The sequence below is a fragment of the Rattus norvegicus genome, chromosome X (assembly GCF_021556685.1).
Source record: "Rattus norvegicus strain SHRSP/BbbUtx chromosome X, alternate assembly SHRSP_T2T, whole genome shotgun sequence".
Classification (NCBI taxonomy): Eukaryota; Metazoa; Chordata; class Mammalia; order Rodentia; family Muridae; genus Rattus; species Rattus norvegicus.
Genome location: NC_141554.1, coordinates 25,435,621 through 25,462,429, shown reverse-complemented (window position 1 = coordinate 25,462,429; position 26,809 = coordinate 25,435,621). Strand labels below are relative to the sequence as shown.

The 26,809-nt window shown below is 37.5% G+C and overlaps 1 protein-coding gene across 1 annotated transcript in view; it reads left to right on the top strand.

Annotated features, from left to right (window-relative positions):
- Nucleotides 1-26,809, top strand: part of Foxr2 (forkhead box R2) — a 108,831-nt gene that overhangs the window by 38,969 nt on the left and 43,053 nt on the right. Inside the window, exons 3-4 of the mRNA XM_087599571.1 lie at nt 15,697-15,782; nt 21,139-21,184. The gene's annotated coding sequence lies outside the window, so the exon portion shown is untranslated. The remainder of the gene's footprint in view (nt 1-15,696; nt 15,783-21,138; nt 21,185-26,809) is intronic.

Below are 26,809 nucleotides of genomic sequence, written 5' to 3'. Positions count from 1 at the left end.
TACTCCAAAGGCCATATTCCAATAAGTTAGCTTCATGATTTTTATGGTAACAAAACAAAGTTGTACTTTAAATACACTTAAAATATACACTTACGATACGTTAGCATGTCCAATAGACAGGTTACAGGTTGCTATAGCCCTCAGAGGTTTTCTGGTGACACTCTTGGTTTTTGTATAGCTGGAGCTAGTGGTTTGCTCAGAATACATCTGAAACTTTTGATAGTCACAAAGGTCAGACAATGGGCAATGAACAGCATTCAAAGAAACTAAAAAGAACCCAAAATAATTTGGTTCTGGTATGCAACAGTTTAACTCTTCATAATCGTGAAGGTTGGTCATTTAGCTTTATAGAATCGCTAACAGGTGCAGTTCTTATGTTTCTTGTTTTGTTGTTATGCTTGTTTATTTATGTTATATTGTGGTTTTTTTCTGGGAACTTCAGTTGAGTCCCAAGTGCTGGCACCTACTCAAGAGTTACATGCACAAATTTATGTGCTTTCTTTCCTCCAAGTACCTGATAGTATTGTACTGAATCACTGCATGTGCTTGGAGGCATACAGCCAGCCATATCCTATCCTGTAACTGAGAGGAGCTAAAACACAGTAGCAGGCCTACTTCCATGTCTCTAGCTAAAACAGAGGTCTTCTAGTTTGTCTTTAGAGTCATAGATAGATGTGTTTCACGGTAGGCTCCTGCATGTGCAGTCCTGCTTTCAAACCACAGTTGAGACGTTTAATTCCTAAGTCTAGATTTATGGAGATACTATGGTCAGAAGGTCAGCCTGGAGGGGTTACTGATTAATGTGGTCTTCTAGGAGTCCCTATGTAGGCCAGTATGTCAAACAACAATGAAAAGAGATGAGGAAGAGATTAACAGCTCTTTACATCTATTATAATACGGATATTAAAATGTCTGCCCCATGGACTAATACAAGTATGTCTCCTAGCTGGGACTTTAAATAGGCAGAATGTTCTGAGACCATGGTTAACAAGGGTTTTGGATGATTTGAAACCCTTTCAGATATGCTGTGTTATTGAGATTACCAAGGGTGTTAGTTACTTTTCTAGTGTTGTGATGAAACACCATCTTATAGAAGAAAGGAGTTATTTGGGCTTCTGGTTACAGAGGCTGAGAGTCTGTGATATAGACCTGAGGCAGCAGGCTGCAGGCATGGTAGCTAGAACAGAAGCTATGGTCTCCTAACCCAAATCACAAGCAAGAAGCAGAGATACAGCACCAGGGATGCTGTGAGGCTTTAAACTAGTGGTTCTCAACCTGAGTCATGACCCCACAGGGGTTGCATATCAGATATTGACATTATGCTTTATCACAGTAGCAAAATTGATCATGAAGTGGTAATGAAATGAGGTAGGGTGAATCACCACAACACAAAGAACCATATTAAAGGCTCACATCATTAGGAATGTTGAGAACTGCTGCTTTAAACTCTCAAACCCCATGTCTAGAGACATACTTCAGCCCACGAGGTAATACATCCTAAAACTTCCACAAACTTATTAACTGGGACCAAGTATTTAAATGTCCAAAACTATGGAGATCTTACTCAAAGCACTTGTTTAACATATTTTTCAGTTGTTGTAACAAAATACCATACCCAGGGCTACTTGTAAAAGAAAGCCTTTAACAAGTAGGGTTAGAGTCTGTCGTTGTGGAACAAAGGTATGGTCACAGAAATTGCTGAGGGCTCACTTGATCTACAAATTGGAGGGGGGGAGGGACGGAAGGAGGGAGAGAGACAGACAGAAAGACAGACAGACAGACAGACAGACAGACAGACAGAGCCCACTGGGGATGGCATAAGGATTTTGAAACCTCCTCTAACAAGGACACTTCTTAAACAGTTCCACCAACTAGGCACTAAATAATCAAATATACGAGCCTATGAAGTTCATTCTCATTCAAACCACCACAGTACCACAGCTAGAATGTTCCAGTGACAGATAGTTGAAATCTCTAGAAGCCTCTTATAGATTCAGGAGAGTCTGGAACTAGAGCCCAGGTTTAAGCCACTTTGCATCTTCAGTGGTACCTAGGTACCTTTCTTGGCAATGAGCATGAATATGTCCCTTTTTGTTACTTTGTGTAAACAAAACTGATCTTAAATTATACCACAGCAAGCTATATATGAATTAAAAGATAATTCCAAAATTTATGGCCACCACTGAATACATTGGTACTGCCTCCTAACACAACAATGTATGAGACTTCTCCAAGGCTCCTTAGCAGTCAGTGTTAGTAGTCAAACCAAAGTAAGCCATTTATGTGCTTAGATCTGGGAGCACATTCTCTAAGTCAAGGTAACATTTCTAAAATATTCTTTTCATTCTTGCTGTTCATTGTTTTAAACCACCCACTCATAAGAACAGTCAGAATATACATTTACGAAGAACATATGGTAAGCCATAAATCAATCTCAATGTTTTAAAGACAATTTCAATCATAAACCAAGCTATTGTTTTAACAATAGAATCAAACTGAGATTAAAAATAGAAAAATGACAGAAAAAGAATCTGGGGATATTACCTTAACTCATATAAAGTTTACATTATATACATGGGATTTGAGGTTCAATCCTTAGTGCCACAAAAGAAAAGAAAAAAATTACAAGAAAATATTTAGCTACTTATACATTAAACACTACTCTTTCAAATAACCCACTTATAAAAAAGCAAGTATCAAGGAAACATATGTATAACTTTTTAAAAGTTAGGCCCTTAAGTCAATGTGGCCCGTATATATATATACAGTCACCAAAACTAGATACGATTGATGAAGCTAAGAAGTACATGCTGACAGGAACAGGATATAGATCTCTCCTGAGAGACACATCCACAGCATGTCAAATACAGAGACGAATGCTAGCAGCAAACCACTGAACTGAGAACAGGACCCCCTTGGGGGGAATTAGAGGAAGCATTGAAAGAGCTGAAGGGGCTTGCAACCCCATAAGAACAACAATGCCAACCAACCAGAGCTTCCTGGGACTAAGCCACTACCCAAAGACTAAACATGGACTGACCCTGGACTCCAGCTGCATATGTAGCAGAGAATAACCTTGTTGGGGCACCAGTAGAAGGTGAAGCCCTTGGTCCTACCAAGGTTGGACCCCTAGTACAAGGGAATGCAGGGGGGTGGTAAGATGGGGTGGATGGGTGGGAATACCCTTATGGGGTAGGTGGAGGGGAAAGGGATAGGGAGCTTATGGACAGGAAACCGGGAAAAGGAATAACATTTGAAATGTAAATAAAAATATATCCAATAATAAATAATGATGATAATAATAAGAATAATAAGTCTTGAACAAAACAATAAAAAACCTACAAGAAAACCAAATTGTATTTGAAAATGTCAAAGTGAAACCTAACACTTTGCTCATTTAAAAATTAAAAAGTTTTTTAAAAGGAGAAAAAAACATTAAAAAATAAAATAAAACAGCAAAGTAAATAAAAATCAAGAAGTTCTGTAATGAAGACTTGATCAGAAACCAATAGAACTAAGAATAGAAAAAGAATATCAGAAGAATAAAAGACTTACTTTTAGAAAGATCAGTGATGTGGAAAAACATCTAACAAGGCTTGAGGGAAACAATAGGGCAGGGAAAGGGGAGGAATGGAAGGAAGTCAAGAAGGAAGGATAGAGAAAGACTATGAATTTGAGGGAGAGTGGAATGAGGGCTATGGGAAAGTTTAAAGGGAGGAAAGGAAAGGGAGAAATTATATAATTATATTATAATGTCTAAAAATAAAATGAAAAAGAAGGGAGTGGGGCACACAGTGCTAACAGTAGCCTTGGTGAGTGTTGGCTACTAGAAGAGAGTCAGTTTTCCCTAAGAGTGTAGCTTTGGTGTCTCACACTCTAGTGGAAGGCCATACATCCAAGAGTATTTGGGCAGCAGAAATTTGTTTTGACAGGACAATAGCCACAATGTTGAATGGGTGGGGATGGTGGGATGGATCTTGGAAAAGTTGGAGGAGGGAGGATGAATATGACCAAAATACATTGTATGAAACTCTCAAAGAACTAGTAATATTTTTTAAAAGACAGTTGCCTATAGACATGCCCACAAGCCAATATAGACAACCCACCATTGAGTCTCTCTTCAAAGGTATCATTTTGACAATGAAAGCTAATGATTACAAAACCCCACTAACATGGAAAAAACAAAGACAAAACTAAAGTAACACTATCCTCAGACAGTTGACAATATAGAATGCACCCACTGAGTCCATTAATATACTCAGTACCTCTGTTATAAGGTGCTTGTTAATATTTGGAATGAGTTGAGATAATGTGGCTCCAAATAGGACATGAAATAAAGGGCCTTTCACTTGTTTGTTTGGATTTTGCCTTTTCATGGTTGTGCGTTTTTTTTCTAGAACAGAGTCTTGCTGTATAGGTGAGGCTGGTCTCGAACTAGAAATCTTTCTGCCTGAGTCTCCTGAGCACTGTGATCACATGGAGTACATCACTCTGTTTGACATGAGAGCTACAGGGAAAAAACCCACAATGCTCTGATCAACAACTTAGCTCTTGTTCTTATGTCAGAAGAATATGAATAATTATTAGGTGGTATTCCTAATCAGCCCTCACACTCTCAAGTCCTTTTGTAGAAATTGCCTATATATCACACAACCTAGCTCACCTTAACTCACACTGTCAGCAGAAGCCAATGGCAAGGCTTCAGATACTTCATCTAGTAGCAACTTAAGATCCCTCCCCTCTTTCACTAATCCTATCTAAAATGGATGAAAGGAAACTGGGCTCCTTGTCCAACTTCAGATCTACCTGAGGTTTTATCCTATTTTATACCTGTGCTTTCCAGGCGTTTTCTGAGGTGCTATATGCAGGAGTCTAGTCTCATAAAATGTGGTCTCCAGATGGAAATGTATCTGACTTCTCCCTGACTATAACAGTGCTATCCCAAAGCTATTTGAACTAATGAAACATCCACCAAAATAGTAGCAGTCATATCCAGGCAAAATGAAATAAAGACTGTATGTGAACCAAGCATGATGGTGTGCCCCATGTGTTCACAGTGCTCAGGAGGCTAAGGCAGGAATATTTCCAGCGTGAGGCCAGCCTGACCTACACAGCAAGACTCTGCCCTAAACAAAACGCGTAACAATCACAAAAAGCTAAAATCCAAACAAACAACTGAAAGGCCCTTTATTTAATCTCCTAATTGGAGACACATTTTCTTAACTTATCACAAATATAAATTGACAAGCAGCTTCATAACAAAGATACTGAGTATCTTCCTATAGAGAACAATCCCAGGGTTGTCAACGTTATCTACCATTCTGTCTCCTACCAAATGCTGCTATTTCAGGCAGGGTAAAATGAGCACATTTTACATTTTTATTATACTTCCATACCATACATTATTCCTTTCACATTTGAAACTACTCTGTGCCTGCTGTTTGAGTCTAATCAAAATAACTTGAGGGATCTCAAGGGAAAACAAAAGTTCAGTTCATGCTGAACTATGTGCACGTTATTGATTTGGTTATTCTATTTTAAAATGTCTCATTCATCTATGGCTAGGCCTCGATTACACTGCTTTGAGCAACAGAAATATAGGGCATGGTGTATACGGTGGCACACACCTTTAATCCCAGCTGACATAGGATGATATTGGTGAGTTCAAGACTAGTCTGCTTTGTATAGCAAGTTCCAGGCCAGCTATAACAAAATAGTGAGATCATGTCGCACTCTCCCCTATCCCCCCCCCAAAAAAGAGAAAGAGAGAAAAATAGAAACAACAAAGAAAAGCAATGTGGGAAGTATCTTAGCTATGTGTATTCAACTGACACCTGAATGCTGTGACTCCTGAAGTAACAAGAAAGCAGCAGGGACCATTTCTACAGTAGCGCTGGCTATGTGAACTAGGCAAGGAAGAGGAGCCCAGGAGTCTTTACTTTTACTAATGTCAATGGCACTAAGGTAGTTTGTGTCACAAATTCCCAATTTCATATCAACTTTTTATGGAGAGAAACTAGTCCTGGCAATCAGGAACCCCCACACCGGTAAGGCAAGAAACTGAAGGACAGCTATTAAAAACTTGCCTCCACTAATGACATCCCAAAACTTACGATGACATTTTGTCTGGATGGATTTGAGATATCACCTCATGTCAGGGGAATGGTAGAAGTGACTTTCTTTGGCCCTTTTAAGATATCCTTGTTAAGTATTCATTCAGAGGCCAACCAAGTTGAAGTTTACATTTAGAAATTTTGGTCTCCATAACCATACCATACATTTTTTTTCTTTGTTTGTTTTTTTATTGGTTTTTTTTTTTTGAAACATGGTTTCTCTGTGTAGACACTGGTTGTTCAGGAACTCACTCTATAGATCAGACTGACCTCAAACTCATAGAGATCTGCCTGCCTCTATCTGTGGTGCTGATATTAAAAGTTGTGCAGCTTCTCATTTTCTCTTAACACCTTCAAACTGCCATTTCTCACTACAGATACTTGGATCTGCTTAACCAAGTGAGATTGTTTCAGCTCTCTCCCTCCCTCCCCACTCCACCTCTCTCTCTCCTCTCTTCCTCCCTCCCTCCCTCCCCCCTCCCCCTTCTCTCTCTTGTATGCATGTATATACGTGTGTGCCTGTGCAGCACAGGAATAGTGTTTTCTTGATGTCTGTGTATCTACTCTTCACAGGTTTATAATGTGGCTAATCTCCCAAAATCAATCTAAATTGCTCCTCAGATACACCATAAATTATTTCAAATAGAAATGTGCACATGGTATGACATTTAACATTTTATTTTTCATGTACAATCACAATGCGATTAGATTTTTGGTTAATACAGAGGGACAAAAGCTAGTTCTGAGTGACATGGCTAGGGAGAAGTAGGTGTAAGAAAGAAAAGACTTTATTCCACAGAGGGGAAGAGCTTCAGAAACTCACAGAAGTGATATTAGGATGGCCAAAGAATGCAGAGAAAAAGATAGGCAATACAATAAGGAAAACAGAACGCAGCTTCTGCCAACCATTGGTGGGACTATACTTGTAGCAAGTCTAGCAAGTTCACAGAACTCACAAGCCTCGAATCCTTTGGAGAGTTTTGGTGACATGGTGTTTCCTCTAACAAATGAGCTAGAAATGGAGAGAACTCTCATTTTGCAGTAGGAAGGGGGGGTGTCCAACATTATCAAGCAAAAGTGAAAGCTGGAGAAGGCTCAGCTTAGGCAGTAAAATATGTAACCTTGCCCCCAGTGGCCTATAGCAGAGCTCAGAAACTGAAGAAAGCTATTTGGTAGTCCTGAGTCTGAGGTCATCAAGTGTATTACTGTGTTTTTGAGCCATCTATCTGCTCTCTACTGCTCTAGAGGCTAACAGCACTGAAGACCATATCTCTGCAGGGTGCTTGTGCTTAGGAGATATCACATTAGAATGATAGGTTCCCAACTGTATGCATCTCAAGGCTATGGTAGGTTTTAACATTCCCAACATTCTTGGATGGAACCCCCAGATGGAACACTGGCCACACCAGAAGACATGATCTAGAAAGTTTTGAGAGGACCAGAAAACCTGCCTAGCCCCCACGTTGTACAATTGGTAGTGGGCCCTACCATGTAAAGAAGGGAAATTCTATAAGATGAAGACGGCTCTAGTGGACACCATATACATGTTCAATACAGACTTAACCCCAGCATAAACCATAGCAAAGACAAAAGCTCACACATTCGACTGACTCCCCAACCCTAGTCATAAGGTTGGCAGTAGACAAGTTTTGAGGATTGAGAAAGAAGTTTCTCCATTATTTTTGTTTGTTTTCTTTCTATTTTTACCCTTCTATTTCTACATTTGTCTATCTTCTTTTATGATTCATGATGCATTTTCTTAAATGGTGCTTGATGTGGGAGAACCCAGCCCATTCTGGGTAGTGCCATCCCCGGACTGGTAGCCCTGGATTCTATGAGAAATCAGGCTAAGCAAGCCATGGGGAGCAAGCCAGTAAGCAGCACCCTCCATGACCTCTGCATCAGCTACTGCCTCCAGGTTCCTGCCTACTTTGAGTTCCTGCCTTAACTTCCTTCAGTGATAGACTATAAGATGTAATATGAAATATACCTTCTTCCCTAAATTGATTTTGGCTCATGTTTTATCACAGCAATAGAAAGCAAAATAAGATGTTTTGATAGAGAAGTAGTACTAAAAACCTCTTAAGAAAAAAAGCTCATGGCCAGCCAGAGCCCTACCAACTGGGGTCAAACCTTTAGGGAGTTAATATCAATATTCCTCAAACCTCTTCACAAAATAGAAAAAGAAAACATACCACAAAACTCATTCTATAAAGTCAGTATTACTTTGAAATCAAAACCAAATAAAGACAAGATAATGAAAACTATATACCAATTCTAAATATCAACGAAAACAGGGACCAAAATTCTCAATTAATACTTGCAGATTGAATTCAGGACTATATTAACATGATCATGGTAGAATAAACATGACCAAGGTGGTTTCATTGAAGAGATGTATGGTCAACTTACTATGTTCAAACAATATATTTAACATGATACAAATAGATTCAAGAGGAGAAATCATGTGATCATGTCAATAGACAAAGAGATTTTGACAAACCCCAACATTGTTCTATAACAAGATCAACAACTAAACCCTCAAGAAACACGAAATAGAAGGGATACATCTCAACATAATAAAGACTAGAAATAACAGACTTACAGTAAATATTATAGTAAATGGGAAGAAATTGTATTTCCTCCAAAAAGCATTAAGAAGACAAGAGTGTCCACTCTCTTTACTGCTATTCAATGTGGTCTTGATGTTTCTAGTTACAGAAAAATAATTATAAGAAAAGAAATAAAAGATACAGAAATAGAAAATGAAGACATCAAACTATCCATATCCAAAGAAGGTGTGATCAATATTTAAAAGACCCTGAAGACACAACCACAAAACTTGGACCAGACATATCCTTTCAGCAGCATACAAACACAATACATGCATATAAGTAGCTTTTCTATATATCAATCATTAATTTGCCATGAAAGAAATTAGGGAGAAGATATATCAGACAAGGGATTAATAACTAGAATTACAATCCCAATACACAAGATAGGGGATTAATACATAGAATATGATAAAAACTGGAAAATTAAGCATACAATATCTGTTGAATGGACTAATGAACTAAACTGACAGTTCTCAAAAGATATAAAATAGCAAAAAGCATTTGAAAAACTGTTTAGAAAAGTTAGCCAATTAGAACCCATTGTTTAAAAGTAGGGTTTTTTTTCTTATTTTATCATTATTGATTTTTTTTACATCCTGCCTGCAGTTTCCCCTCTCTCCTCTCCTCCCAGTCCCCACCTCCCATCTGTCCCACTATCCTTCTCCAGTTTTTCTTCAGAAAAGTGAAGGCCTCCCATGCATAGCAACCAAACATGACATATCAAGGTACAGGAAGGCTAGGCATCTGTCCTCATTTTAAGGCCTCCTGTAGGAGGAAAAACATACCAAAAGCAGGTAAAAGAATCAAATAGCCCCTATTCCCACTATTAGGAGTCCCACAAAAAGACCAAGCTACACAACTGTAATATATGTGCAGAGAGTCAGTCCCATGCATGCTCCCTGGTTGTCAGCTACTGAGCCCCTATGAGCCAGATTAATCAATTTTGTGAATTTTCTTGTGGTATTATCCTTGACCCCTCTTGGTTCCTATAATCCTCCTTCCTCTTCTTCTACAAGATTCCCCAAGTTTAAATGTTTCTCTCCTTTTAGGATCTTACAAGTATTTGAACCCAAGACCTGTTGCATGCTAGGCAAGTATTTTACTACTGAGTTATAGCCCCAGCCCCCCAACAACAGCCAAATGTTGTTATTAATATAGTATGTGTATTCTTAAGTGCTGACATTCTTCATTTGTTGTACATGAAACTCGGTTAAATAGAACCTGGGGCTAATTTCTATATTATTTCTGGACTGACTACTTTAAGGGACTCATACTTGCAGAAGACTAATTCTCCCTGTCTGGGCAGTTGTTTGTTCTTTGTCTAGGGGTGGGATCCTGTGAGATTTCCCCCTTACATTTTTGCATGTCTCTTAGTGTCAGCCTGCTTTGGGTCTTGGTTAGGCATCTATATTGTTAAGGTGTCATGAGTAGAAAAAGGAGGGGGAACGATTAATTATGTTTTAATTTTAGAAAGTAAAAATAAAATTTATCAATAAAAATGTTAGCCAATTAGAGCTGCTTTGGGACTTCATCTCATCTTAGACAGAAGACCCCAAGAAAGCAAAGGACAACAAATGTTATACATGCAAACCATATCAATGTATGCAATACATTGCATGCATTTCCTATGCTAGTATAAGTGTAAAGGGTTTTTTTTCAAAAGCTAGAAATTAGAGGCTAGAAAAATGGCTCAGCAATTAAGAGCATCGGCTACTCTTCTAGAGAACCTAGGTTCAATGCCCAGCATCCACATGGCAACTCACAACTGTCTAATAACTCCAGTTCCAGAAGATCTGATGTGCTCTTCTGATCGCTGATATACTTACAGGCAAAACACCATAAATATAAGATAAAAAAGAATTCTTTATTTAAGTAGAAATAGAGCTATCATGTGATCTAGCTATACTACTCATATATCTCATATACTACATATATCCAAGGATATTTTCATGTCCATTTTTGCCACTCTGTTCACAATAGCTTAGAAATCTCTTATACATGTCCATCCATTGTCATATGGTTAAAGAAAAGGTAGTATATACACTTAGTAGAAAAGGTTTCAGCTAGAAAGAAAAATGAAATCATGGCATTGGCAAAACTAAGGGCAAAATTAGAGATCATTATATCGAGTGAAATCTGACAGATTCAAAGAGAAATACTGCATGTTTATCTCAAATTACACCACCAAGATTATAATTGTGCATGGGGGTGGCATCAAGGTCAAAATGGAGCATAAAGAATAAGGGAGATGAAATGAATATAACACAAAGTAGAAGTCAGTAAGTGCTGCTTGGGAGAAAGGAGAAGACAGCTAACCATGGAGATCAGGGGAATGGGAGAGGACACTGAGAAAGTAATGTGAGGAAGAACAAAGAATAGCGATGTCTATGTGTGAAAATGCCCTGTGAAGCTAGGATCAAATTTATCATTTAAAAGTTAAGAAAAGTGCTTTTCACACCAACACTAGGGAGGCAGAAACAAGTGGCTCCCTGTGAGGTCAAGGCCAGCCAGGTCTACAAAGTAAGTTCCAGCACAGCCAGGGATACAGAGAAACCTTGTCTGGAAACAACAAAAACAAAAACAAAAAACAAAAATGTGGAGGAAGGTAAAATAATTTATTTTAAAAAATAAATAAATGTTCTTTTCTGAAGGCAAATAGAAGAGCAGTGGATCTGGATCTGGGGAGAGAAGAAATGGGAGTAGATCTGGGAAGAGTTGATGGAAAGAAGGCTGGGGTCAGGATATATCGAAATATAGATAGATAGATAGATAGATAGATAGATAGATAGATAGATAGATAGATAGATAGATGGATAGATATAAATATGGATATAGATAATTTTAATTTGAAGATTCTCTTTATCACATATCATAGATTATTCAATTATGCATAACCATTGTTCCACTTTTTATATGCAACATTATACAACGCATGTTCACTTGCAAATGAATACATAGATATTCATGTATTTTGTGTAAACTTGGCTGTCATTTTACTAGCTGACTTTGAAACTAATTGTGCATGAACTACTTTTTGCCTTTTTAAAGTAGAAATTGGTGGAAAGTAATTCATTGTAGTCTCTGCCTTCATGAAGCATACATGTTTAATTTACAGCATGTACTCATAGATGAATTTTCATTTTTGGTATATCTCAATTATCAATAACTTAAAATTATCCTTTTCATATGAAGCAATCAAAGAGCAGTAGCTAACACATGCAAAATAAAAATTTACAGAAAATGTATTGAATATAGGTTTTATGACAGTTTATGATGCTTTTTAGCCAGTAATTTTTATTTGTATATTTGTACACATTGTACATATATAGCAATAATAAGGAAAGGATATGAAAGTGATTAGAGGGTGGAGACATGGGAGGAGCTAAATGGAGGAAAGGGAAGGGGGAAGTGATGTAATTAGATTTTAATCAATGTCTTTATGAGATACGGTCTCACTATGTAACCCTGGCTGTCCTGAAACTCATTCTACAGACCAGGATGGCCTCAAACTCGAGATTGTCCTGCCTCTGCCCCTGAGTACTGGGATTAAAGGTATGTGCCACTAAGTCTGGCTCAAAATTTTTTCAATAAAAACAATCTAAGGCATTATAGTGAGTTTCATTGTGAATAAAAATTAACCGATGAATCTAATTTCGTAGTTACAATTTCATACATCTTGCTTAAAGCAGTATCTTCACGTTGTATAAGATTCAGGCTTACTTTGCTAGAGTCTACTGAGGTGTGATGTTTCAATGGTATATATAGAGAGGTAGTATACAACTTTCTCTTTTATGCTTTTAACTTGCAAAATCTTTGTGAGAATCTATTTTACATGTATATTCATGTGGACACATATATGTGAATATGTTCTGAATTCAGGGGTGCAACATAAAGTATTGAGGGGAATGTAGTCCCCTTGTATAAGACAATGGATAAGTTTTGCTGTGCTTCAGCCTTATCATCCAGAAATATAAAGCATGACTTAGAATGAAGTTAGTTGATCAACACATCCAATGCATAGTATCTTTGTAGCCAGTTTGCCGGTCATTGGCAGCACATCTTTATCACAAAAGACCATTCCGAACTTTAATAAGACTTACAGGGTTTCCATCCTTTTGGATTCTTGGAATGACTCATTGTTTTTTGCAGTTGTTTTAGACTGACTTTAGCTCATTATGTAGATTCTGCTCATCTTTTACCTTTTCTTCTCATATATCCCAGGCGGCCTTTGAACCAGCTAGATAGATGAAGAGGACCTTGAACTTTTGATCCTCTTGTCTCTACTCCTAGTGCTGGCATTATGGGTATGGCCACCCCAGCATTTTTTTTTTTGGTAAATTGATGTTTTTTTTTATTGTTTAATGTGCTGCTTGGGATCAAACCCCCAGTTTCATACATGTTAATTAAGTATTTTATTGACTTATCTGGATCCCCAGACTCAATTTTAGTATTTTAGTAAATTTAATGTTTTATTGGTGTCTATTCATTGTACACAGCATTGAGTTTCATAAAGTAATTTTCTTGTTGAATGTTTTCATGTGGTTTTGTAGTGCATGCACATGAGGGTAGGGATGAGTACCAATGCATGCGAGACAAGAAGCCAGAGGAAGTCATTGATATCTTCCTTATTTTTTAAGGCAGAGTCTCTCACTGAACCAATAACATGCCCTTTCATCAAAGGTGGCTTGCTAGCCAGCAAGCTCTTAGGACCTACCTGTTTCTTCCACTCAGTGTTGGTGTTACAGGTGTGATGGCCATGCCTGGATTTTTACTGTTAGAACTCAGTTACTCATGTTTTCAAAGAAAGTGTTCTTACACATTCCATATCCACTCAGCTCCATGAGGACATTTTCATACAACTAGAGAATGTACTTGTTTAAATAATATTTTTATTAATGCTTTGAGAATTTCATACAATGCATTTAGAACATATTCATATTCCCTCCCCCAACTTCCCATTCAATTTTGAGTCGTCGTCATCTTCTTCTTCTTCTTCTTCTTCTTCTTCTTCTTCTTCTTCTTCTTCTTCTTCTTCTTCTTCTTCTTCTTCATCTTCTTCTTCTTCTTCATCTTCTTCTTCTTCTTCATCTTCTTCTTCTTCCACCTCCTCTTCCTCCTCCTCTTCCTCCTCCTCCTCTTCTTCCTCCTCCTCCTCTTTCTCCTCCTCTTCCTCTTCCTCCTCCTCTTCCTCCTCCTCTTCTTCCTCCTCCTCCTCTTTTTCCTCCTCTTCCTCCTCCTCCTCCTCCTCCTTCTTCATCTTTCTCTGTAAAGTCTAGTTTGTGTTGCCTAGCTTGTCTTGGGATTAGAATCTGCACTAGTATGTAGTCACATACTAGGGGTCCATTAGTGGTAGGATTTTGTGCCTGCCTTTCTATCTTTGTTCTGGGATTTTTGTCTAGCTGGAACTTGGGCAGACTGTCACAAGTGCTGTGAGTTAATATGTACAATTGCTCTGGTGTATCTGGAAAATACTGTTTCATTAATGTTAATCAAATCATACTAATTCCATCTATTTCTACCTAAATATCTACCTGAGCTTTGGTGAGTGTGTTTGTGTGTGTGTGTGTGTGTGTGTGTGTGAGAGAGAGAGAGAGAGAGAGAGAGAGAGAGAGAGAGAGAGAGAGAGCCACAGAGAGACAGAGCCACAGAGAGACAGAACCACAGAGAAACAGAGACAGAGAGAGGGAAGGAGGCAGAGGAGGAAGAGGAGGAGGAGGAGGAGGAAGAGGAGGAGGAGGAGGAAGAAGAGGAGGAGGAGGAGGAGGAGGAGGAGGAGGAGGAGGAGGAGGAGGAGGAGGAGGAGGAACAGGAACATGCTCCATTTAGGCCTTAACACCACACAGTCTCTTATTCTCTGCTCATTGACCTAGGAGTCTCAGTGTATTAACTGATATCTACTATAGAGAGAAGCTTCTATGATGAGGGTTGAGAAAAGCTCTGATCTATGGATATAGCAAAATAACTTACTAGGTATTATGTTGATAGTGTGTCCATTTAGCAGAATAATAGTATTGGGTTCTCCCCTAGGGCTGATGACCTATCTATCCACAGAATTTTGGCCCCTTTAATAGTGTCAGGTATAGATTATATCTCACGGACCAGGCCTTAGATCCAATCTGAAAGTGGTTGTTACTTTCATAAACATTAGTGCCCCCATTGTACCAGAGGGCATATCTGGTCAGATCAGTCCGTTTAGTTTGCAGCATTTACAAATGGGTGGTGCTGTGGATTATTTTTCTCTTCTAGCAGTATGCATAGCACATTCCAGTGCCATAAAGCTAACCAGTAGAATTGAAGGTTCCAGGTGAGTACCAGTTTGATTTCTCCATGTTCTGTGACTCAAGTATGTGGTGTTTACAATAGTCTGGTCTTAATCATCTAGTTCTGGAGGGTAGTCAAGAGTACTGGCAACTGTTTGCTATTCTGGGGTAGTCTATGTGACACTCCATTGACAACAACTCAAAAGAAGATAACCTATTCCTGGTACTAGAAGTTTTGTTTGTTGGTATAAAATGTCTAGTTGGGGTATTATACCTCTGTTGTAAGGTAACTTCATAAAACTTTGATGTGTGTAGTATATTTATATAATGATGCTTCTATAGTAATAGTCTTCTTTATGGCTTTTTCACAAGGCATCTAGTGTTAGTTATCCCTCATCATATCCTTTCCTCTCCCCTCCCTTCCCATGTTCTACTACAATTTCCTATTTCATCTTCCATTATACACTTCTAACCTTTTATACCACTGTGTTCTAGCTCCCTTCTCTTGAAAACCCCTCCTTCTAATGGTTCCTTGCTAAATTCCTGACCTCTGTGGGTATTCCAAATGGACTACACCTATCTAAATATTCAAAGCTAATATCAGAAATGAAAGAAATATGATATTTATCCTTCTGTGTCTGGGTTGCCTCATTCAAAATGATTATTTTCAGTTCCATTCGTTTACCTGATGATTTCATTTTTTAACAGCTGAATAATATTCCATTGTGTACCACATTTTCATTACCAAGTCATCAATTGATGGATGTCCTGGCTGTTTCCATTTCCTGGCTATTGTGAGTAAAACAGCGATGAATATAGATGAATGGGTATCTCTACAATCATATATAAACATCCTTTGGGTATATGCCCAAGAGTGATATAGCTGGATCATATGTTAGATCTATTTTCATTTTTTTTGAGAAACCTCCACAATGATATCCATAGTGTTTTCACTAATTTGCACTACCACAAGCAGTACATAGGTTGTTTCCTTTTCCCCTACACCCACACCAAGATATGATGTCATTTGTTTTTTGATAATGTACTTTTTATGAATGTGTACATATTTGAGTGCTTGTATGTATATATGTGTGTGTAATTATGTATATTGCACATGTATGTGAGTGTATGTGCACCTGATAGCCACAGTACAATCTTAGTAGTAATTTTCAAGATTTCCATCCACCACATTTGAAGCAGGGTCTCTCATTGGTCTGAACCTCAGCTAGAATGGATAGCTAGAAAGGCTCAGAATTCTCCTGTCTCTGCCTCTCCAGCACTAGGATTAGAAGCATACACCTTCATACTCAGAGTTTTTATGTAGATTCTGAACATCAAACTCAAGTCCTCATGTTTGCAAAGTGGGTGCTGTATAGCCAGAGCCATCCTCCAGCTGACACATACACTTTAACCATGTCCTTGTTTCCACTGTTGTGCCCATTCCTGTCACTTCCTACTCCCATTAGTCCCTTTCATTCATCAACAGTTTGGCTTCTAATTCCATGCCATATGCTCATACATTATTTCAGATTTCCAGATAAAAATCTGGATCACAAAACAATTTTAAAATGTGACATTTGTCTTACTGAGTCTGAGTAAACTCACTTAATATGATAATTTCTACTAGCATCTACTTCTCTTGTAAATGACACAATCTTACCACAAAGAAAAAATTTTTATTTCAAAATGTCATCAGTGTAAATATTTTAAAATTTATCCCAAAATACATGAATTGTGATTGTCGACTCATTTTTTTAGCTTTGTTGGCTTTCTAAGATTATATATACTTTATAATTTTTATAGAGACAGAATCTCTCTGTGTAACCATGGCTATACTGGAACTTGCCCTGTAGACTGAGCTGGCCTTGAACTCAGAGATCAGCCTGCATCTGTCTTTAGAGTGACATGCGCCACCACTGCAACTGCTCAGACTCTCTATACTTTTGTAGAAGACAATGTCACAGTGAAGCTCATTACTTTGTAATTTAGTATATAATTTTTAAAAGTTCCAAAAAGTAATTCCAGCCTCAAGTTATGTACCACATACTTAGTTACCTATAATGTTACATGAATTTTTTTCTTCTTAGATACCAATTTATTGATGCCACATTGTAAATGATACTTAGATAAATATACAGCAACCTTCCTTCTTTTCATCTAACACAGTTTGCTTAAGTTTACCCGATACAATTCATGTTGAGTTGACTCAGATAATGGATAATGATGCCCATAGGAAGGTGTAGGACTGGAGCTTTTCAAAGTAGTCCTTATTTTATAAAAGATGCGGTCGTTAACCCATTCCTACCCAAATTTTGCAATAAATATGGGTACAGTAGGGTTTCATGGGGACCCAGACATTCTTAGTAAGCATCTCAGCACACCAGGTTCCACAACAGACTGAGCAACTCCGGGTGATTTTTTAAATATATTTATAAAAAATGTTATTATTGTCTGACACATTGAAACTTTATCTGTGGGACAATTGCTAAGATTTCATTTGAATAAAAATATGATACACAATTCAGAAGATACTACTCAATAAATGATATGAATATGAAAATTAAGTCATACTGTCATTTGGTATGAGGATAGAACTAGACTCTTGAGTTGAGTGATATATCACTTACAAGAATATCCAACAAAGTCTGCTTCATGACATGGGACAGGAGAGGATGTTCCATTTTTGCATTAGGGTTGATGCACTCCCAGAAGACAATAACCAGAGTTGATAAATTAAGAGACTTCTATCCTTTTGCAAATGTTTTCTTCATTGGAAGACATAATCTAATCTCTAGGTAATGCCTTCTTTCATTGACAACATAGTAGTGTACTTTTGTGCCAGAAGTTCTGACATTAAGTACTGATGTAGAATTGTCTTAATCAATGCACATCTAGTACAAATCTTTTCTTCATTTCACCATGAAGCTCTGGAAGGCAGGCTAAATGATGGTGTTGTTTATTTGATCATTTCCAATGATTCCATCTCACATTAGACATATTCTATATGGTTTTTTTTATTTTGAATATATGCTTGACCTGGCGACTTGCTTCTAATGTCAGAAATAATGGGATACCAACTCCAAGATTAGCATATGACTGTGGCTTCTGCCATGATCAGTCTCCTGATCTCCCATTTGCTCATTCAGCAGAAGCACTTTGTCTTACTGTGTGTCATCCTATAGAGAGGTCTACATCTTCACAAGGAAATGCAAGTATCTTGTGGACAAAAATTAGCAACTAACTGAGGCCATAACAGGTTACAACAAATTAAACCTTTTGAAAACAAACTTCATGCCTTATGCACTGGTCATTAAGTCACTAATGTCTGATAAAGCTTTGATGCAGAGGAACTCATTAAGGCATGCTTAAAATCATGATTCAAATTGAATGGAATAATAAATAAGCATTGCTTTAAGCCATTATGATTATTATGTAGCTACAGATACTGGGTATATGAATAAATTACTTCACAGGAATTAGGTATCCTTAGGTCATTTTAATCACATTTTTTTCAAATCCACAGATTAAAAATGACGCTTATGTATACAGCATGATGTTTTGAAATATAAATATATATTACATACATATATTGTAAAATGACTAGCTCTTGGTAATTTATTACCCCCAGGTTTATCACTTCTGTAACAGGAATCCTTAACATTCACTGAGTTGGTATTTTCAAATATATAATGTATTGTTAATTATAGCCACTATATACACAATCAATCTCTTGAGCTTACTCACCATCATTAGATACTGAAAGTTCATATCCTTTGACCAATATCACCTCACCGTTCAACAACATATTCTCTTCATAACCCCTCTTCTATTCCCAACTTCTATTGTAAGATCAACTATTTTAGCTTCAATATTTTTATATATTCTATATTTATCTTTCTGTGCCTGGCTTATGTTATTTATCCATTCATCCACTGGGTGTTTAAATTGTATTCACATTTTGTGCATTATGAACAAGTCATCTACCTTCCCTAGTGTGTCCTTCCCCATCATATAAATTGTTGATCAATTCATACAGAACTTATGTATTACAGAAAATAGTCTTCAGTTCATTCATGTTTAATTTTCTTTGAGGCTACCCCCTTCAAACATAATCATTCATCAACATCTAAGGCTATGGGAATAGCTTTTATGAAAGATTGGCCAAGCTCTGTATATCCTTGGACTTCTGACAATGATGTGATCTAATCCCCACGCAGATTCTCACAGTTTTCACATGGTACAGTTTCAAGCACAAGTTTTGCTGCTTCTACTGAACCTTCTCACCAATTTTTCATGCTCTTTGAATCATTATTTTTTTAGTTTAATCTATCCCTTTGGAAGCTTTTAACTGCCTCCTCAAACATTCTTTATTCCCTACTTGAAAGAGGGAAAAGCCTAGTCCTCCTATGCTGTAGCCAACAGCTAGGCTCCCACACAGGACCCAATAATAAATATGTCATTTACTACACAAAACTTAGACAGGATCTCATCTATTTCAGCCTGCCCTTAAACTTGCTATATATCTAAGGATAACTTTGAACTCCTGACCCTCCTGTTTCCACCTTCTGAGTGCCAAGGTAACAGCATTTCTCATTTATGGTTTATGTGGTATTTCAGTTTGAACTAAGGTCTCCATATAATGCTAGGTGAAAGCTCTTCCAATTTAAACACATTTCTAGCCCTCCAAATTTAAAAATAGTTGTAAGTTTCAGTCACTGGCAGATAATGGTAATGTACAGGCACAGCCTGCACAGGTTTTCCTCTTTAAAATTCATTTATTCTTTGATAATTTCATACATATGCAATGTATCTTGATAATATCCACTCCATCCCTTCTAGTACACTCCTACTTCCCCATGACTAACCCCCACACATCCTCCCACTACTGCAAACTTTAAAAAAAAAGCATCGCTCCTGGTCCCCTTCTTGAGCAAGTGAGAGATAGTGCCCATAAATGGTCACTTTAATTCCCAGTGAACACCAATAAGTACATTTTGACCTGTATTGATGTACTTCAGAACTCAGGAATTAAGTCAAGAGTTATAAAGTTTCAACAACATCCTGTGAGAGTTATTTTCTACAACAAGGCTTCAGGGATGTACTTATAGTTCTTAGCAGAAGAAGTGATCAAATCAATATGTTGCTGATTCACATTGTGAAGGCAACAGAAGAACACTTCTGTTGGATCTCCATAGTATCCCACTTAGCCCCATGACTTTACTGTGTCTTGTAGACAATGAGCAGTATATACTCAGATAGACTACATTTACTTTATGAAAGAAATGAGCGTTTAGTTTAGCTTCAGAAGAAAATTATTTTATCTTCTGAACAATGTGAAATCTTTCTTAAATTAATGTGTGATGTAGGGGTGTCAAGGACCTGCGCTTTTATAGATGTAACCATATATGAAGGGGACAAACATCAGGATTAAAAATTTCAAAAAAAAAAAAACTACCAGGTGAGTTATTAATGAAGCAAATCTGAAAACATTTATGCTAGGTTACTGGGACATTTGATCTTCCCTATGATGTTTTACCTCTACAATCAAGTAGTGGCCACAGTGATGGTTATCCACTTTTTTCTATGTCTTATTGATGCCAGAAGGGACAGAGTTAGCCAAATTCACTGAGAGATGTGACTGCTCACTATGACTTGTCTGCCACCTTCCTGGATTAGTTCAAGGGCCTGATTTAGTTTTGAATCTCTTGGGACTTTCTCAGAGATAGATAACCTTCCTGGGAAACATTTTGCAAAAGCATGCATTAAGGTTTGATATCAAGTATTCCCCTAAAGACTTGCTCCCTAGCCTGTTGGTGAAGGTTCTAGAAACTTCAGTAGGTAGGTAAATAAGTAGTAGTATAGCCATGGGGAAGCACCCTGGAAGAGAAATCTTGTCTCTGGGCCTCTGGTCTCTCTTTGCTACCTGTTTGTAATGAAGTATAGGCCCGCCTCTGACACCTGCTACTGTGACTACAGGCCCACAGTACCCTATGCCTTTGAAGGGGAAGCAGTGGTTGGCAGATATGATCAATATACATTGGATAAGAATATCACCTTTTCAAAGAATAAAAAATATTTTATTGTTATGCAGACAAATAAGCATGCTTCAACCACAGTCAGTTTTCAAATTGTGTTACTTTCTCACCAAAGAAAAACCAGGAAGAAGACAACCTTGTGGGGAAAAAAAAGCACCCAGGTAATTTTAGATAATTTCCTTCTTTTACAATAAACTTGTGCCTTTTATTATACCTTCCTAATTCCTGAGACACTTTTGAGGAGTATTTCCTATTGTGATTACAAAACACTTGCTTTCTTTTATTATGAAAAACTATCCTCAATCTGTGTCTCTCACAGAAACTAATTTGTGTTTCATTGAACATGACATTGATTTTCCTAGCACACGACCTGTTATGTGTATAGAAATCTGCATTCTAAATTTCCAAGCTGATGTATTTTAACTTTTAATTTTTCATGGCACTAATGACTGCAACTGTACCCTCCGTGATGTTAGTCTTAAGTATCAATTCGACAGTATCTGGAACCAACTAAGAGACAAGCATCTGGGTATGCCTGTGAGGGATTACTGTGATTTAAATTAATGGAGGTGAGAAAACCCAACTTAATCGCCCATGGCACCATTCCCGAGCCTGTGTCCTCAGCTGCACAAGAAGGAAAAAGGCAGCTACACACCAAAGTTCATCATTCTCTGCTTCCTGACTGTAGATGTAATGTGTTGATGAGCTCCTGCCACCAGCTTTCCTGCCATGGGTGATTGTCCCCTCAAAGTGTTTGCCAAAATAAATGCTTTCTCCCCAGAGTTGTTACTGTCAGGGTATTTTAATACAGCAGCAAGAAAAGTAACTAAGACCACCTAGATGACCAGTACTTTCTTTGTGTTTACTTTCTTAATAAACTGCAAGTTTTTGTACCATTCCTCCCTGAATCATTTTTGCTCCTGACTCTGTCAATTCTACTAGAAGCAGACTGTAATGTCCAGGCTGCTGCCAGTTTGCTCGGCAGTTTCCTCCAGCAGATAAACTAGGCTATTGGCTTTAAATTCAGCTTCCTACAAAATTTCAGAAATGGACACGATGCCGCCAGATTAGTGACCACAGTGTAAAAAGAGTGGCCTGTAGGACAGTTTCTGTCAGAGATCTCATCATTACCCGAGATCTCATCAGCTTGCTGTTATGAGTCAGCATTTTGATCCCCTGAATGTCACCTGTCACTCCTGAAGCTCTACTTGCAGCCTTCTAGGCTTTCTTGAGTTTGCTTGGTCAAAGCTGTCCAAACTCTACCTGCAAACCAATTGCTAATGCTCTTCCAAAATGTTCCAGGTCTAGCAACAGCTGTCTTTTTCTCTTCTTTTCTTAGCAGAAATAAAATATACTTTGAGTTCCAATATTTTTTTATCAAGTTTGTTTTTTAACAACTATACAAGTGTAAATACTGCATACTGGTCACCCTCACAAAATACCCTCTACCCAGATTTCTACAATTCCATCCATGTAAGTTTTTAACTCACTCATTTGGTTAAAATCTCCCATCATCTTGTAAGTCGAAGACTGTGGGTCTGTCTTTTTGGTTTGTGTAAATGTGTTTTTGTCCATTTTTGAGCTTCTACTTTAATCACAGCACTTCCCCCTCCCCTTTTCTCCCTCCAAATCCTCCCATTTACCACTCCAGAGGTCCTCCAAATTCATGCAACTTTGGTACATTACATTGACAAACACAAGTTTTGCTGCTTCAGCTGAAGCTTCTCACCAATTTTCCATACCCAGTTTATGTGATATTAAAGATCACGTGGGTATTCACTAGGCTAGACTGGTAGAGGTGTAGAAAGTCTGAGTATGAAGCAGGATGGTGTAGGTAGCTGTAAGAGTTCTGTGTGGGAGCCTAGCTGTAGGCTACAGCACAGGAGAAAGGGGTAAGACTAGGACAAGGCTCTGGATTTGGGACCTTGTAGAAGCCTAGAGGTCACTATAGAAAGGCACAAGTAGCTAGACTAGGTTAAATAACTAACAGATCCGAGAAGAAAATGAGGAGAAAATGTAGAAAATAGTAGAAAATGTAGAAAATAGTGATACAAATGAACATACACTATATTAACCCCCAAAAGATGCTACAGAAAGTGTGCTAAGGAAAAATTTATACTTAGAAAGAAGAAAGAGAAGACAATCAAGACAACATGTTTTATTAAAATTAAAAGCAAACTGAGGGGGGAAATTAGTTTGCTGGGAAAATAACTACTATGAGAAAGAATATAAAGATTAGAGTAGATAGTTAAAAAGAAAACTAGAAAAACAGCAAAGTAAAACTTGGAAATAACAGGTGGAAAATATAAACAAAAATGTTTAATAAAAAAGGTTTTCTAAGAATTAGAGAAAATTTAAGTTTTAAGATAATCAGAAAGTAGACACTGGAGAAGCAGATAATCCAGCCAATATACACATGGGTAAACTCAACAGACACTTAGAAGAAGTATAAATGGCCAATAACTGTGAGGAAAAGTATTGATTATATTAAGCCATCAGCCATGCAAATGAAAACGCAGTCAGAAATCATGACAAAACCTTTTGATGAGGAGATGCTTCATTGATTAAGAGTACTTATTGCTCTTGATGAGGACTTAGGCTTGGTTCCCAGCATCCACAATGGGCAGATGGTAGAACAGTTCTGAATTCCCCTCAACAAATTCCAGTGGTGAGTCCAGGGGACCTTGGTTGTGGCTTTCCATCTTACCAAAGGGTTGCCTGAAGGTCTGATCGTTATTTCACCTAATCTGATCTTGGGTGGAAAGATGCAGTGGACACTGCCTAGCACAGCTACAAAGAACCAGTCCTTTAGAGACAAATGGGGCTGCAGATTATAGATAAAGGTAAAATGATAAGTAGAGTGTAGAATAAAACTCTGGGAGAGTTAAGACGTAAAATAACATGTACACACATATATTGTGTGGGATATATTTGTTTGGCATTTTTGTTGCAAAAGTTTCTTTCACAACATATTTTGATTATGCCTTTCTCCTTCACAAACTCCTCCAAGATCCTCCTTATCTCCCCACAAAAAAATCAGAAACCAAAATATACAAACACAAGACCAGTAAAACAAAAATGTTCAAACGAGGCACTAGGTGATTAAAAAAAGTCTGCAAAAATAATATTAAGTTGATTTTTTGTTGGCCATCTACTGCTGAGCATGGGGCCTACCCTGAAGTATGAATCATATACTGGGTGAGACTCCACTGAAGACACATACTGTGTCTGTGCTTCATAAAGCTGTACCAAAAAAAACCCACAAAAAAACAAAAAACAAAACAAAAACTAGTGAGAGATGCATATACAGTAAAGACTAATAATGCCAAATTTTCTCCACAGTCTGATGAAAGAACACAGAACATGACCAACTAACTATTGAGGGACCATTTTGGCACAGGACCAATCTAAAGAAGACTGAGAGAAATAGTTGTTCTCTTAAATGCCCAATTTTCATCCATTTAAGACCCCATAAAATATACAAAACAACAGTAAAAAGTGACCCATCACAATCATCGAAAGAAAATCAAGTTATCATTAAACCGTCCAAGAAGAAACATAGGCAGAGGAGTATCTAGTCAAATTCTTCTTAAATTCTTTTTTTATATAGGACCTTCTTCTGTATTATATAGCCCAGGATATATTGCTTTCAAACGTACAGTTCTCGGGGCTCAGACTCTTCAGTGCAGGGATCTGAAGCTCATTCTACAATGCCTAACTTAGTCAAAGACCTTAAAACTGCAGTTTTCTCTTTTGGAATTTATTTTCTTTCTAGCTGTGTGTGTGCACACGCACACCAGTGCAGGTGTCCATGGAGTCCAGAACATCTCCTGGAGATGGTGTTAGAGAACCATCATGAGTGCAGGGAACAAAACTCCAGTCCACTGAAAGACAATCAAGTGCCTTAGTCAGCCCCACAGCAGCTTAAATATGTTGAAAAGGCTAAAGAGAAGCACAAGTCCTAAGGTTTTCACTAAAATAACATAAAATGAACATATCAACCAAGAGAAATAAAAAATTATAAAAGGAACAAAAATGATAAAAGGACTAGAAATTCCAGGACCTGAGCATACAGTACTTAGTAACTGTGATAAAGTGTTGAGTACACAATTCAGCAGATAGAATGCAATTTAATTGAGCAGCTAGAAGGAATTAAAGTAACCTTAGAAAGAAGGCATTTGATGGAACTGAGATAAAGGGAGCAAATTTGAAGGAATATATGAAATATGATGGAGAGGCCCAGTGTATACATCCAGGCAGTTCCAGAGGTGATGAGAGAGATAAAGGATGACAAAAGATTCCCCCTGGTTGTGCAGAAACATAAGTCCGAACATCTGGGAATCTCAGGAATCAAATAGGAAAAACATGGGCTCACATTGAGACATGTTATATTTAAACAGCTGGTGGGCAAAGTAAAAGAGAAAAATTAAAAGCAAAAAAGAAAATATTGATTACATTAAAAAGATCCCCAATGATAATATCGGTCTTTTTTTTTTTAAGCAAAAAAAAAAAAAAAAAAAAAAACCTTAGAGACCAGGAAGCAAAGAATGACATAACATACATACATACACACGCACGTGCACACACACGCACACAGGTACACACACACGGAACACTGCACACTGAGTACTGAAAGAAATAAAAAAACATAAAATAAGAACTTTAAAATCACTGAAAATAGCCATTTTATAACAAGAGAGAACTTTCTATTTTCTTTTTAAAAGATTTATTTTTATTTCATGTGTACTCATGTTTTGCTACATGTATATCTATGTGGGGGTATTAGATCTTCTAGTAGTTATGAACTGCCATGTGAGTGCTGGGAATTGAACCTGGGTCCTCTGGAAGAGTGTCCAATGCTCTTAACCTCTGAGCCATCTCTCCAGCCAGAGAAATCTATATTTTCAAATAAACAAAAGCTAGGGAAGCTAATTGCCGTAAGATCGCTCCCCAAAAAAATGTTGAAGGGAGACCTTAACATTGAAGTAAAAGGCTGCAGTATTTACTGTAATCCAAATCTACGTGAAGGTTAGGAATGATTTTGGTAAATGAAAATATATAGACAATCATATAAATTGGTAGTTGTAATGTTGGTTTTTAACTTCACCTTTTAAATTTTCCATTGCACTGAAAACCCACATATAAAGAACTATAAATCTTTGTTACTAGATAATGTACTTGAGATCTGAATATGACTGAAGTTGAGAAGGAATTCATCAAAATTTGGTTACCATAACTTCATTATATGCAATGTCCATGCTAATAACAAAGAAAATAGTTATGTGGCTGGAGATACGGCTCAGTTGTTAGCATGCTTATCATGCAACATAAGAACCTGAGACCCCATGTAAAAAAAATGTGTCTTTAACCCCAACCCTGGTAGGGGAGCCAAAACGGGGTGGAGACGAGCAGATTTGTACAGTTCATTGGCTTGCCATTCTTACCATATTGATAAGCTTCTGATTCAGTGAGAGACCCTATCTCAAAGGACAGAGGGATCAGTGAAAGATACCTTGTGGCAATCAGTGGCTCCATGTGCACATACTCATACACGTGAGCATGCACGCAAACACGCACACGGAATACGCACAAAAAATGAAAAGAAATAACACATAATGAAAAAATACAAATTAAATCAAGTACTGAATATGTGAAAAGCAATAAATTTATATGATTTACAAAAAATGTAGAGAAAATTCATCACAATTAAACAACATGATAGGTATTTCTGTAGGTTTGGGTTTTTTGGGTTTTTTTGTTTTTGGTTTTTACTTTTTTTAAGATTT